The 15,774-nt window shown below is 23.2% G+C and overlaps 1 long non-coding RNA gene across 1 annotated transcript; it reads right to left on the bottom strand.

Annotated features, from left to right (window-relative positions):
- Positions 1–234: 234 nt before the first annotated feature.
- On the bottom strand, positions 235–14,885 carry LOC126555905 (uncharacterized). Its single transcript, XR_007607007.1, has 3 exons — positions 14,085–14,885; positions 10,667–10,802; positions 235–455 (listed from the first exon to the last, which is right to left on the bottom strand). It is a non-coding gene; the product is annotated as an uncharacterized LOC126555905 (long non-coding RNA).
- Positions 14,886–15,774: the final 889 nt, after the last annotated feature.

Genomic DNA, 15,774 nt, shown 5'->3' on the forward strand with positions numbered 1-15,774 from the left:
ATCTATTATAATATATCAATTTATGATAACATGCATTTTTAAATTTTCAATCGTTATCTATCGTTTATCGAGGTCATAAATATCGAACATTTGTTACTACGAATATTTTGTACTTTTGGAAACATGGGAAATTGTCCCATAAAAAATATAAAAATATAAAAATAGTAATATTTAATTTTTTAGACTATACTTTTAAATGTTCGTAAAATTAAATAAAAATTAGTAACAAGGAACTTGAAGCATATTCATAATGTGTGATTTTTCTTACCTACCTATAAAATTTTAAGTTAATTATAAGCACGTGCCAATTTCACCTAGGTTATTTCAGGACATTGACGGTATAGGTACTTGTTTTCCACCGCTGACTTTGATGTTTGTATTAGGTACGTACGTAAAAATCAAGGGAAACCACATTTTTTTTATACAACTCAATGTTTTGGTACAACTGGTCAATACTGAAAAATACATAAATAAATTATAGTTTTATTTATTATGCTATAATGAATCATAAACGATAAATAATATTTGAACACAAATGACTCATATAGAAGTATGAGTAGGTATCAAAATTAAGATCAGATTTAGCTATTTATTTAATTTCATTATGTATTCTAATTTACTACCTTATTACATAAGTACAGACTTAATTATTCAATATATTTTTTAAGCATTAATAATCTGGATTTATGTTTATAATAAAACTTTATTACATTAAAATTATTGGATAATTCGAATTTGTTATCTTAAGTTAAACTTTTATAAATAATTTAAAATCAAATCAGTATCTAAATTCGGGTATGTACCTATTAAGGATTTTGTATTTATAAATGATTGTCCGATACTTTTATTAGTTATCTTATCTCCGTTTAAAGATATTTTCGATCTATATATTGTATAAGTACTCTTAGAAATATCAATATAATTAATACATTTTATTGCTTAATTTATAAAGCATTTAATAGTTTTGGTAACATTAAAAAATGGGCACTGACTTTGTTGTAGACAATTATAATTATTTGTTCCATTAGTATCACTTAAATTATTCAAATGTATTGATATATTTTGAATATAAACTAAATGAAATTATCAAGTGTTTGAGAATTGTAATGAATGTTTTTCATTACTTATTATTTAATGATTCATAAAATAATTTTTTATAAAGTTGGCATACGATTATTACTATATTTAGGTTTGAAGTTTTAAAATCAAAGTATTTTTGTAGTTTTATAAGAAACATAATTTTATTACTTATCGTTATTAAATTTCAATAATATAATATTTAACATAGACAATGAAAAGTGCAATACAAATGAATAAAATCAGTTATAGGTTAAAATATCTCGGACAAAATAGCTTCAGTACAAAATCCGAAAAAAAGAAAAGAGTAAGTACAATGATTACGATGAATGATTTTTTAAAATAGTAAGTTAATACAACGTAATGACATCTATGAAATATTTAAAGGGAATTGCCCACAATTTTAAATTTTAATTTTGACATATCTTGATTGGATTTTATATTTATTTATTTATTTAATTTTTAATTTTATTACAATAGGTACACAATCGTGCATTATTTATAAATTTCTTCTCTATGAAATATTTAAGGGGAATTGCCCACAATCTTAAATTTTAATTTTGACTTAACTTGATTGGATTTTATATTTATTTATTTAATTTTTGTTTAATTTTATTACATTACTCAATCGTGCATTATTGTATACAGTCGATTATAATATAATTTATTTTGTATTTCTATTACCTATTTTAAAAATTACATATTATTATGATTACTATAACATATTTTTAAATATTATTTTAAATGTTTTCATGGGAGATATTTCCATTAGAGATATTTTTAACGGGAGGTATTTTGTACTAGAGATATTTAAAGTCGGAGATATTTTAAATTGGAGATATTTTTGACTAAAGATATTTTGTCGGATATATTTTGACCGGTCACCATAAAATGAATACATGATCGATTTCCTAGTATAATATTTATCAACGCAATTAAATATCTTCAATAATTGATATTTTTCTGGTGTTTTTTAATATTACATGTAACGTTAATATGTCATGGTTTAATATAATTTATGATAATATATATTATATATTACAATTTATTGATCTGTTTTTTTTTTGTATGATGATCAGTTATTTCACTGTTAGATGTTCTAAAAGTTTAATATTCCCAACTGCGACAAAATATAGGTGATATCATAAGTAATTGAAAATTGAATTCAAATATTAAATTAAAAGTTAACAAAATAATAACTCAAATTTGTAATGTTGTTGGTAGATATTTACGGAGATATCACTTCGTATAGGTTTAAATACCCTAGTACATTTTTAGAAATAAAATATTAATTTTCAGTTAACTTAATAGATATGTTATAGATATGTATGCAAAATATTAAATAAAATTTTGCACACATTTTTGTTTTGAGAAAAATTTAAAATTCGTACAATGATTTGAAAACCATGTACGATTCGACTAACTATAAAGTAGTAAATAGTAAACCGAGCTTTATTATTCGAATGGTAAGTGTGATATTTTATCATAATCATTGCTTAATATTTAATATTATATAATAATATTTAACACAATGACGTGTATAGTCGTATCTACTATCTAGAGGTGAGCAAAGCGAGCAAGGCCCCATACACGACAACACCCAGTTTCTGTAGTATTCTATCCGTACTTAGTATACTCGCGTCCTTGTGAGTCCACGACCCATCCAAAATAGTGGCCTACTCAACGTGCAATGATTGTCGATTTTTTTTTTCAATAATAAGTGCATATAAAATGCAATTATTGTTTACTACAATAGTGTTTCAACACATTTGCAGTGATGGCATGCGGAAAACACCTTCAGCTAAAACCATTTATAATGGATAGAGCAATCAGTAATTATTAGATGATTCACGACCTTGCAATATTATTATATTGCATTATTACTGCATTGCAGCAACAGTTCATACAAAAATATTATTGTATTTTGAGGTGTCAGTTAATTATTATAATAGGGAAAATTGTCTTCAATATTCATTGAGTTGAAGGTTATAATATAGCGGTCAATCATAAACTAAATTGTCGGAAATAATTTTGAGTTGTGGACAGAGCGGGAAAGTCGTATGGTTTTATACTTTTATGAACATGTAAATTATAATATAATTTATTTTTCAGAAAATACATTTTTGGATTTTTAAATATTTAATTAACGTATGAATATAATATTAGAAAAAACAAGTAGATATAGAGTATAGAAAAATAAAGTTCTCAATTATTTTACCTAATTTATGAGTCTCAAAAAATATATAAGATGATGTGTAATGACTAAATAATTATATTATCTTGATTAATTTTCTATAAAATGTTTAGTAAGTTTTAGTATAAGTTAATTAGTTTTAGTTAGTAAGATAACATGAAAGTGTTAAATATAGTCATACATAGCAAGTAAATCAATAAAAAGTCGAACAAACTTAATATTTTTCATTATTAACTATTAGCTACCTGTGTTTTTATTATTTATAATTTATTATCTATCGGTATAGACCAGTAATGTAAACATTAAGTATGTAGTAGATATTTAAAAACATGTGGTTTCCCTTGATTTTGGCGCATGTAGTACAAACGCTAGTTGTGAAAAACAAGTGCCGTCAATGTCCTGCTTTAACCTAGGTGAAAAGAATGGCACGTGTTCATAATGCATTTGCGTCACATTAATGCGTCTGCGAAATTAATAGTTATACTACTTATACTATTAATTAGAAACAATCTAATTTATGCTAAAAAAAATCAAGGTTAAATGTCAAAAATTTAAATAAAGAAAATCTAAAAACAAATGTATTAAATAATCAAATTGGAATAAGGATTTTTCAAAATTTTTTGTTTTTAGTAAATTTATTTTTGATTGTTTAATCAAGTAAATGAAACTATTAGGAACAAACTCTTATATGGTAAGTTAAGTATTTACCATTTATAATTATTTTTATTTTGAAATAAGTAACTTGGTCTGTATTTCTTATTCTTGTAAATGATATTAATTATGTATAAATGTTTTAGTAGACGAATTTTTAATTTGAGATTATTGCTCATTTAGTTCATAAATTATAAATATACTTATAACTATTACCTAATAAATATAGGGTTCCGAAGTTATACGATTATTAATTTGATTTTGATTTTTTGTTGTTCAGAGTATTTTTATAAATAAGTTAATTTCTTGTAATTTTTTTGTAATTATTTGTAATATTTAAAAATTTAATTCATTAAAATAATTAGAAAAAGCATTATTTAGCTTTAATATTTCTGAGGGGCATTTTTTAGATCATTATTCAGTATTTTTTAGGTCATAAATTTCTGTACTTTGAAAATAATTTAATAACCAAGGAAAAATGGTATAATTTTATTGTTTTTTCAAAGATAGAATAGAGTTATAGAGAATTATATACTTACATCAAAAATAATATAGAATCGTTAATATAAATTATGATGGTATAATAAGCTTATTTATTATGTATGAAAACAAACGTAGTCTAATAACAAGTAATTTAATTAATGAATGCAGTTACTTCGAATAATATATAAAATATAATGAATAAACAACTGCAATTAATAAGTGAATTAAAAATATTAATAATTAATTAATAAAATAATATCCTAATGATTAATTGATAAATCAAATTTTCTCATTACAAATTATTATAGTTATTAGTTGGCAAATGCTTCGTTATAACATTTATAACAATATAACAACTATACCTAACTGTACCTAACTTCTTTTATTTATTTATTTTTAATTTATTAGCTTACAATGATTTTAACTGTTGTATTTTGACATTATATTATAAACACGTCTTATATTTATGTAATTGTTTTGTTATTATTTTACGTAAGATCATACTATAAATAAAATTGCGTACTTACTATGATATAATGAAATCGTATTATTATCATCAACGATCAAAGACTATACTACAAATCAAATTGCGTACCTACTATGATATAATTAAATCGTATAATTAATATTAACGAATAACGATTAGAAACAAGAATATTCTATAATATGCATTTTTTATTTATACCTAGGTTCCTACTATTATTATTTATTATAGATACAAATATTGATATTTTTTTATTATTTTATTTTTTTTAAGAAAATGTCTAATACTGACAATTCTTGGTCTGTACATTTTACTTCTTACTGTTAATACCCTTTTATCTATATATAATACACATACAATATACATATAATATATATATCTATCTGCAATTTAAAATATTTTTATATAGTTTTAATGTATAATTGAATTGAAAATTTAAATTAAAAATGAATTAATTATCTAATTAACTTTTATATGATATACATTATACCTACACCAATACACTTCTTATAGAAGATATTACATAAGGGTCAGTAGATAATACATTCATACACTTTCGTAGGAACTAATACCTGCTATAGTAAAATTAAAATTATTCATTATTTTACTATAAAATTTAATTTTAAAAATTATAATTAAAGTAGTGATAATAAATAGTCTTAATTCTGAATATTAATAAATTGACTTCTACAATTTTACCTCAATATAATATCTATGTTTATATATTGTGTATATAATAAACGTGAAATAAGTATTTAATCTTTGACAACATATTGATATTAACATAAATATTCGCGGTTTATAAATAATAGAATATAAATATTGAATAACGGACCTAGATTTTAAAATTCACTGACCATGGCCCGTATTTTATTTTAAAATATGATATAATATTAAGAGACGTGCACTATTACGCCCTTGTCGTTACATAAAACGTCTAGTGTATTAAATTGTATCCACAAATCTTAATATTGGGCTTAGTTTACAGCAGAAGATGATTTTGGTGTTGATACCATTTATTCTTATAAACATTTTTTATGAGAAAAATGATTAAATTAATTATTTTAGACTGGCCGACTAAAAAAATATTACTTAAAAAAAATTGAACCTTAAATAAGTACAATATATTTCTTTTGGTATGGATTAAATTAAGTTTTAATTAATTTATTTTAGATAAAAACCCAAAAATAATCCCCAAATTAAGTATAGACTTTATTATGAGTTAACCTTGGAAATTTTTTTTTTTATTGTGATAATAGTTGAATGCGTTCATATTGGATTCTAATTGATTGGTGTTATATTAGTAACATTCAAGAAATGTTTAGCCTTGACATCAATTCTGTTGAAGGCCGGATTATCGCTACAAAAGTTAGGGAGGGCCTATTTTTATATTTACCCACACTCTTAGTTTACCCGGAAAATTAGTGTCACCGAATTATATTACTTATCTATGTATCTGTTCATTAAATAGTTTTCTCTAAAATAATAAATTGTACACTCTGTTAAATTAAAAGTTGAAACACAATGACCATACATGGAAATTGTATTATTCGAAGTGATTAGTATAAATTATAATGTTACAATAATTATACTAATTAATATTATATTATAATATAAAGGTACAATGTACATATTGGTAATAAATAATAATACTGCTTAAAATTGACGTATCAAGGATGAACAATTTTATTTTTTTTTATTCGAATATTGAAAATCATATTTTTTAAAATTGTAAATACTGCCAAGACGTAAGAATTTAAAATATTTAATTTATACTGTGTAAGTGATTTTATATCTTATAAGTTATAAGTATTGATAAAAGTCTTTCTAGGGCATAAGTATTTCACGTAATTAATATAATTAATTTGTTTAAATGTATTTTTTACTTGGTTTATTCACAAAATCTAGGTTTACAATTTATACATAGCCAGACTCGTGTCTGACTTGCTGAGATGTTGGATTGCTATAGCATCCCTTGTTTTAAAATGTATTGAATCAATTGATATAAAGATGATCATTTGATTAATCTATCAAAAATAAATATGAAATTTTAATGAAAAAAATTAATTTTCTGATAAAATCATAGATCTATTATTTATTAAATAACCATAATAATCATAACGAATACGTACTATACAAAGTACTAATAAGGAAGACGTATTGGTTAATTAGCTATTTTATATATTATTTACTTTATTATTATGTATTATCTGTATTATTTTTCAGTTTTATTTATACCTACCTATTGAATTTGCTTTTTTAAACATTGTAAGTACATCAAATTGTAAATTATATAACCTATACATTGTAATCGAGTAGTTTTATGATAATTCTACCCATTTTGTTGTTGTTAGTGCTAGACCATTTTATTTAATTTTCAGTGTAGTAAAAATAGTTATTATAGGTAGACATAAATGTATAATGTAGATTATACTATGATAATATTTAAAATTTGCTCATTAACATTCATAAATATTGGCTTATTGGATAAAAAATATTTTAAACAACACATAATAAAACAATGACAATATTTTACTTATCATAAATTAACTAGTTTTAAACATCTTTGTATCAAATTCGGTGTCAATTATTCGTCGTAAAATTGTACCTACGTATAATTTGTAGGTGCATACTGCATAGTCAGGTAAGGTATAGGATAGCTTGTTGGAAACAGTATTTACTCTGCTTTCCGTTATATGAATTCAGGGATAAATTTATTATATAGATAATGATAACCTTGTATAAATTATTTAGTTTTTTTTGTAGTAATATAATTATTATCAATATGTTATATTATAATTATTATTTAAAAATAGGAAGTAAACTTTATCGATATATTTTGTATACTATTTATAAAAATGTATTTGTGAAAATAGTTTTAAAAATAAGTAAATTTAAATTTATCTAATATAATATTTATTAAATAATATTATTCATAAAAACATTTTTCGGTTTTTATCTATAGTTGTTAACAGTTACATATAGTTTACAATCTTAAAATTATGATTAGGTTGTCTGCTTTCTCAACAGTACTTATTGCCATTCCCGTAGGCTATTAACTTTTTTCTAATTTAATTTCTCTACGCCATGTTCATTTATTTTATTACATTTTACCTCCAGTAAGAGTGCGAACATGTGTAGTTTTTAGGTATTTTGTGTCACGTGTTTATAGATTAGAGATAATTTATTTTTTCGTTCGCCTTCTCTGATTTAATTTTATTTAGTTTTTAACCTGAAATATATCCGGTGATAAAGTCGTATAAATATTTATTTAAAGAATACAAATAATATAGTTAAATGTAAGAAATTTTAATTGAGCATAATATGATTGACTTTTTACTTTTTTTTTAAATTATTTTATATAGGAATTTATTTAAATTGCTTAAAATTTAACCGAACAATTTAATCAATTATATTATTTAAATATTCAATAATATATATTTATATTTTAAAATGTATTATAAAATATCTATACTGAAATTTCACGATAATTTCGTGACCACGAAACCACGTGTCTCGTCTGATCTATAATCAGTCCTTTTATATGTATTATTATTTTTTTTATAAGAATGTACCATGACGAATCAGTGGCGCCGATCTACATTTTTGTGTTGTGACCGTAATAGTAGTAATACAATACGTATATTATTTTAGAATGAGACATGGGTGTTTTAGCCATTAGATAGATATACTATCAGTTTTACGAAAATATGCCAATATGTTTTTAAAATCGATACAACCCAAAAAATATTTAAAAAGATTAGTCACTAGTCACATTTAAAAAATATTTAAACTAATTTTAAGCTAGTTATATGCTTATATTTATTTTCTTATAAATGACATATGTTTTCAATTAGAAGTATATTACTGTACCTATATCTCTAATACAAGCTTTTAGTGTAAAAGAGTTCGATAATTATGTACATTTTTAGTATTTTATTTTATGTAAGTAATGATGACAACAAATTATAATTTTAGTTATTATGTTGTAGTTTAAAAAATATTATTCGTACGAATTTGAAACATAATAATTTTAAATAAACACAATTCAATTTTAAACTATTTATACAATTATATTACGAACTTTTTCACACCGTTTAAGTCATTTAATGTTACATCTAACCATCTTGACTAATTAATAAATAAAAGCTAGTAATATCATATAAAATAATGTAATAACTTATAAGTACCTATATTATACAACATATAAGATTTATTTTTTCAAACATAAGTTCATCTCTGGTACTATGATTAGTCTCTATTCAGAATCATTTTTCATATTCAATGATTTTTAATTGAATTTAAATGTAGCACATCCATTACAGTAATCCTCTCGATAAATACACTCAACAAATTTGACAACTATTATTATACCTATCTATAGCAGTGTGGCTTTATCCCAACTTTTAAAAATAAGAATTTTTTTTAATAACGGTAATTGTACATTTGTATTATTATTCATTAGTAATTTCTCTTAAAGTCACTATTAATAGAAGTCCTAAAATTATAAGATAATTATAGATAGTTTATAAAATGATAAGATAATTTTTGAATATATTTCAGTGCATATTAAGTTATATTATAAATTTATTACATTAATAAGCATACCTATATTATTATTTTAAACATAATACCCATAATACAATGAATAACCTATAAATTATTAAAGTAATAAGTAAGAACAGTTATATATTATGTTCAATTATTTAACATTTATTTTAAATTATGGTGTCTTTATAGATACAGATGTACTCCATACATTATTATACATAGTATTAGTAATATTGTAACTATAATAATATGGTAAACCGCATGGTGTATGCCACCCTGGTACTAATGGCTATAAAATCATCTTTTTTATTATTTATCAAGAACAAGTTGAATCATTAAGTTATTCTTTTATTTACTTAATTACAGCTTGAAGCGATTACATGTGTATTATTTGTATTACACCCATGTAACATGGTTAAATAACGTAGGTTCTAACAATCTAACACATAACGACATAACGCATTAATATATGGTACATTTTTATTATAATAAAATATTTTAGAATAAATGTATAAGTAAAAACATTAATTGTAATTTAGTGAAGAGGTTTTTATACTTTATTTTTTATAAGTAGGTACTTGTATAGAAAAATAATATACTTTTTAAAATTACTAATACAGTTTGATAATACACATGAATAAATAAATAATTGTTCTCATAATGTTCACGATAATTTAATAAGTAGTAAAATATTTTCTCTAATAGATATTACCTAAAATAAACTAAAAACTGTATCGTTAATGTTCATAAGCGATAAGAAAGTATACCTATACATATTTCAATATACCTATTACGCATGTGCAAGTCGTAAGACAAAATACTCAAGTGTTGCGTGTTGGGTCCTCTTAAAATGAATATTGAATAATATGATATAAGCGACAATGTGACATGATAATTTATTAGACAACCGACTCTATATATAAATATTATAGAATATATTAATTTATACAATACAGCAGTGATATTTAATAAAGTACTGGTTAGGTATACCTATTCAGTATTCTATAATATCATTGAAATCTAATAGATTGCCTATTAATATTAATTCTTTTATAGTAAATTAATATTATGTAATTTATAACTCCATTTATTAATACCGCTATACCCAGCGCCTAATAAAACAATTAAAAAAATGAAATGAGTATACGTTTTTATAATACTATATAAAAAAAAAATCTATTGTATTTTTTTTCATTGATTATTAAGGTAAATATCAATATAGTTACCTCTACCCATTCATTTATTTTTGGTACACTTTTCAAGGTGATATAAAATGTAAAATGTTACGTAAATCATCGTTTACACATTTAGCTGCTTTATGATTTCTGAATAATGTAATAAAATAAAATCAACTTCGTACACCTAAAAAAAAAAATAAATAAATAAATAATTGTCTTATTTAAAAAAATTTAATTACTTTATAGAAAATACTAATTAATATATTTGAAGTTATTAAATACGCAAGTACCTTTTTAATATAGTATATACTATATATTATGTATTTTTATTTATATATTTTTATTTTATTAACTAAACAAGGTAATAATATAATATATCGATTTCACAATAAATTATGTGCTTTATATTTATTTTATTTTTATCATCTACCTAGGTATATTATTTGTATGCATCAAATATTTCATACTAACTATTAAGAATTTCATCTAGTCGTAGTTAAATATTCTTAGTCATTTATCAAATCATAAAGAAAATACATTAAGAACTGAATTAAAATAATGAATTCCACTTTAAAAATGATTTTAGTGAAACAATCCAACAAGTTTGTATTACATATTAGTAGATAGGTATTATCTAATAGGCTGAACAGTAAAAATAAAAACAGTTAACTATAATATAATATCATGTTACATAAATGTAACAATAATTAACTTGCCTTTTTCTAAACTATACATGAATATACTAAAAATATTGACAATAAATAATCATACTACTTCTGATCTAACTACCCAACCACCATAATACGAAAACTTAAGTAAGTACCTCATATACCTAATGTTTTTAAATATTTTATGGATTGTATCGATTATAGAAACATATTGGCATAGGTATTTTCGTAAAACTTGATAGTATCTACCTAATGGCTAAAACACCCATGTCCATAAGCGGAAATTTGATGAAATTTCTGTGGGGGCTAAGTAATATATGCTCATTACATCTATATGGTACTACTGTACTAGAGCAGCTATACCTTAAACTTTGGGGGGGGTTAGTCCCCGCAAGCCCCCCTCCCCCGATTTCCGCCTATGACAATGTCTCATTCTGAAATAATATACAAATTACATATAAATTACTAAAAATATTGACAATAAATAATCATTTCACTCCTGATCTAACCACCTAACCACCATAATACGAAAACTTAAGTAAATACCTCATATAGAAGATAAAAGTAATAGCAACAATAGTGGAATGTTTCATATATCTACGAACAATACTTTATTATTTATTTATTTTTTTTTTTAGTAGAAATTGTTATTGTATTCGTTTGAATATCCGATGTCATTAAAATTTAAACTTCAATCGCTCATGAAAAAATTACATTATTTTATTTTATTTCTATTTTTTATTAAAAATAATTAAGAGTCATTTTTTACTAAATTTTAAATCCTTAGTGTTAAAATTAAAAACTCTATGTGTTCTATGTACAAAATAATTTTCGAGTTTTCGTGGTTTTATTAAAATGTTGTACAATTTTGAACTTTAAATGCTTACAAAAAATTATGATAGTGTATTTTTGAAAATTTTTAATTTTAGAAATAATAATTTATCAGGGACATTTTATTAAATATTCATTCTTTTTTACTCCCAAATTAAAATTTTATTGTACATAAATTGAATAGAATTAAATGTATGAATAAACCACTAAAAATGACAAACGTCATAAAAATGTTAATATATAATATATTTGTTGAAAATTAAAGTCTCTGCAATCAACTGTTGTTCATTTTTGAATTAAGGTAAAAAAAATGAATTTTCTATTTTCCCTATTGAAAATCGTTCCACTCAAAATCTAGAATATACAAATAATTTAGATTTATACCAAAAATATAATCGTATATTCTGCTCCAAGTGCGCCATTTATTCATTCATAATATCATAGTGACAATACTCCAATTAGATGGAATGATTCTATGTATTATCCTTACATTTTTTTATTTTATAGCAAGTATATTACAAGGAAGCGACTTCTTTCGTGATCTATCTAATGTATAAATAAATACATATTAGTACTAATATCTGAAAATGATATAAATATATGGTCCACTTTTAGTCATAAATGACTATACGATGCCACTTATGGCAATATAAAGATGTACAAGTATCCAGGACCAAGTGTCCTTAACCCTTCACAATAACCTTGAATTAGTAAATAACTGGTTCCCTAAATTGATAGTTAAAATAAATGCAGAAAAATCGTTAGTAGGTGTATTTTTAACATAACAAACATTTTCTTCGATGTCAACAAAAAAAAGTAAATATTTTGCATTAAAAATCAAATATATATACATAGACATAAATACATAATACTTCCAAAATGATTATTTTTAAACTCTTACCTTCATCCAAAATGTATGACATCAAATAACTGAATATTTAACCTATTATGGATTATAATAAATAAACTCACACTTTCGATTTATACAAAATAAGTATTATATAAATCTATGTTATAGCAGGATCTATTAGAATATCATGGTATATACTATACACCACTAGCGAAGCGTTGAACAATTTCAAACCTGTAACATCCGCAAGCTGTAGGGTTCTTGATCCATTACTTCCCGACGTATTGCTATACTATTCTTATAGTTATGTTACGACTCTATACGTTATACGCGTGAACACATTATACTTATAATACTTTCAAATATATTCAACTATTTATTGGTTGAATTATAGACATTTTAAAACACTGGCGCTGTAGTCTTTCGTTTTTATTTTTGTTATCAAAGCTTAAAACTTTAATATTTAGTAATACAGCAAACAAATTTACTATAAGTCACACATCATTATAATATATCAGAAATGCAGTTAAACTGAAAGTTTATCAAGTGATACGAAAAAAAAAATTTAATATGTAATAATTTGTTATATTTTATATTAAGACTTGTATTTATCTTTGTGTCACATACATACTATACTAATAACATACAATGAATAAATATATCCAGAGATCTGTTGTAGGATATTTATATTACTTCGCTCGCATCAAGCAGATATTAATTCATAATATAGTTGTATTGATATATGTAGAATAAAATTAATGCAAATTATAGGTACTAGTTGTTTATAGCAATTGTTAAAAATTTAATGTATAAATATTGATAGAACACATACAAATTTATTTACAAATATAATATTTTAGCTGTAAAAATGTAAGATTCACTATTATTCAAATTCCATACATAGATAAACATTTGTATGAGTTTCGTTATAAATACATTTTTTAAATTTTTTTTTATTAAAAGTATTTCTACAAAGTTTATTGAACATTAATTATACGAAAAAAATACAAATTTTATAGTTTATACTTAATTACTAAATTAACTAAAATTATAATGTATCAGCAATACGCTTATACTTATAGTACACGGTGTTTATTATACACTATATTATACCTACTTAATTTCGCGTGGATTTTATGGGATACGCGAAAATCTTCCTATGATATCAAACCACAAATATTGATTGGAATTCATTTTTATATACTTAGGCAGTTTTTGTCTGTACAGTAGTCAGAAGTAGTAGAGTTCGCTTCAAATTGACTATATTCCAGCAAGGAAAAGGTGCTGTCGCCTCAAGTGTTCGAGGTCATTGACCGCATGGTAAAAAAAAACCAGTTCATCATTAGACACAGTGACACACTGAATGGAACCAGACATCCAACCTGACCACTATAATGTTATTTAAATTATCAATCGTTTGATATAGTCAAAAAAGAAAAACTTCTCATATAAGTACATTAAAAATGTGTAGTCACATACTCATATCGTACAGCAATGCGGTTCGTTTGATTTCATACAGCTGACTGTATACGATTGGATGTCACGCAATAGCTATGGGTCTGGATGATCGACCAGAGGAACACGGATATTACCTAAACCTTGTTTGTTATGTAGATCTTGTTTGAATAAGGAATGGGCAGAAAGATTATAATTTATTATTAAAAAATCACCATGATGTGTTGCGCAGGTTATAGGAATAATTGTTCTTAATCATGAGTATTTATTTTATATTATTATCTTACGAACTATGGTTAAAACTAAAAACTGTATTGGTATTTAATGTTAATTGCTAATGAAATATACAAAATATATAACTTACCTTGACCATGATGGTAACTAAAATTAACCAATCATTGAAATTTATTAAAATAGTACTTATATATCTATGCATAATATAAGTGAAACATTTATATGGTTAAAAAAGAATTTAAGACTATCTCATATACATATAAACATTTATAGAAATACGCATAGTTAAAAATAAATACATTTAATAATTTTTACAGTTATATATCATACAACTATGAATAGACTTAAAATATATTGAAGTTATTAAAATAATAATTTATATTATACTAACAACTTATGTATTTTTATAAGCTACTTACAGTTATATAATTATATATTATGCAGAATATTAAGTATTTTAGTCCTATAGCACAAGATATTTTTTTTCGAGAGTTAAAATACAAGACAGGTACTTACTATCTACTAAGTCCCTTCTAGAGAAGGTATATATGATAATATCGATTATGATAATTAGGAGTTAAAATATTTTATTAGTGTGAATTCAATATCATATATATTAATACCGTTTGATAATGTGTATCATATTATATACCTATCATTATTCATTATTAGTTACATTAAGTTTTACGTAAATTGTAAACTATAAGTTTGCTTATACAAAAAAAAATATATATGTATAAAAACCGGCTTAAGGAACCACTGCTACTATATTTTGGATTGTAAAATCACTAAAGAGGGGAAAACCAGACCCACACAACATATAACTAACAGATTTTTGCTAGAAGTATTACTTTCTCCGCAAAGACGATGCTCATTGAAAATAGCTGTCAAAAACATGCTAATTTAAAAAAATGTAACTATAAGTCGTAACTAATAAAAAAAGGTTACTAACCTTCTCTACATTTAGATTATATACTATCATATATTTGTTTTTATGTATAAATATATATATATATATTGATTACACTTTTTTTTTCACACAAAAATACTAAGGTCATATGTAGGTTTAGGGTACTGAATCAATAATTTATTTACTGTAATAAGATTACTAAAATATA

Source organism: Aphis gossypii, chromosome 1 (genome assembly GCF_020184175.1).
Source record: "Aphis gossypii isolate Hap1 chromosome 1, ASM2018417v2, whole genome shotgun sequence".
In the NCBI taxonomy this organism is placed as follows: domain Eukaryota; kingdom Metazoa; phylum Arthropoda; class Insecta; order Hemiptera; family Aphididae; genus Aphis; species Aphis gossypii.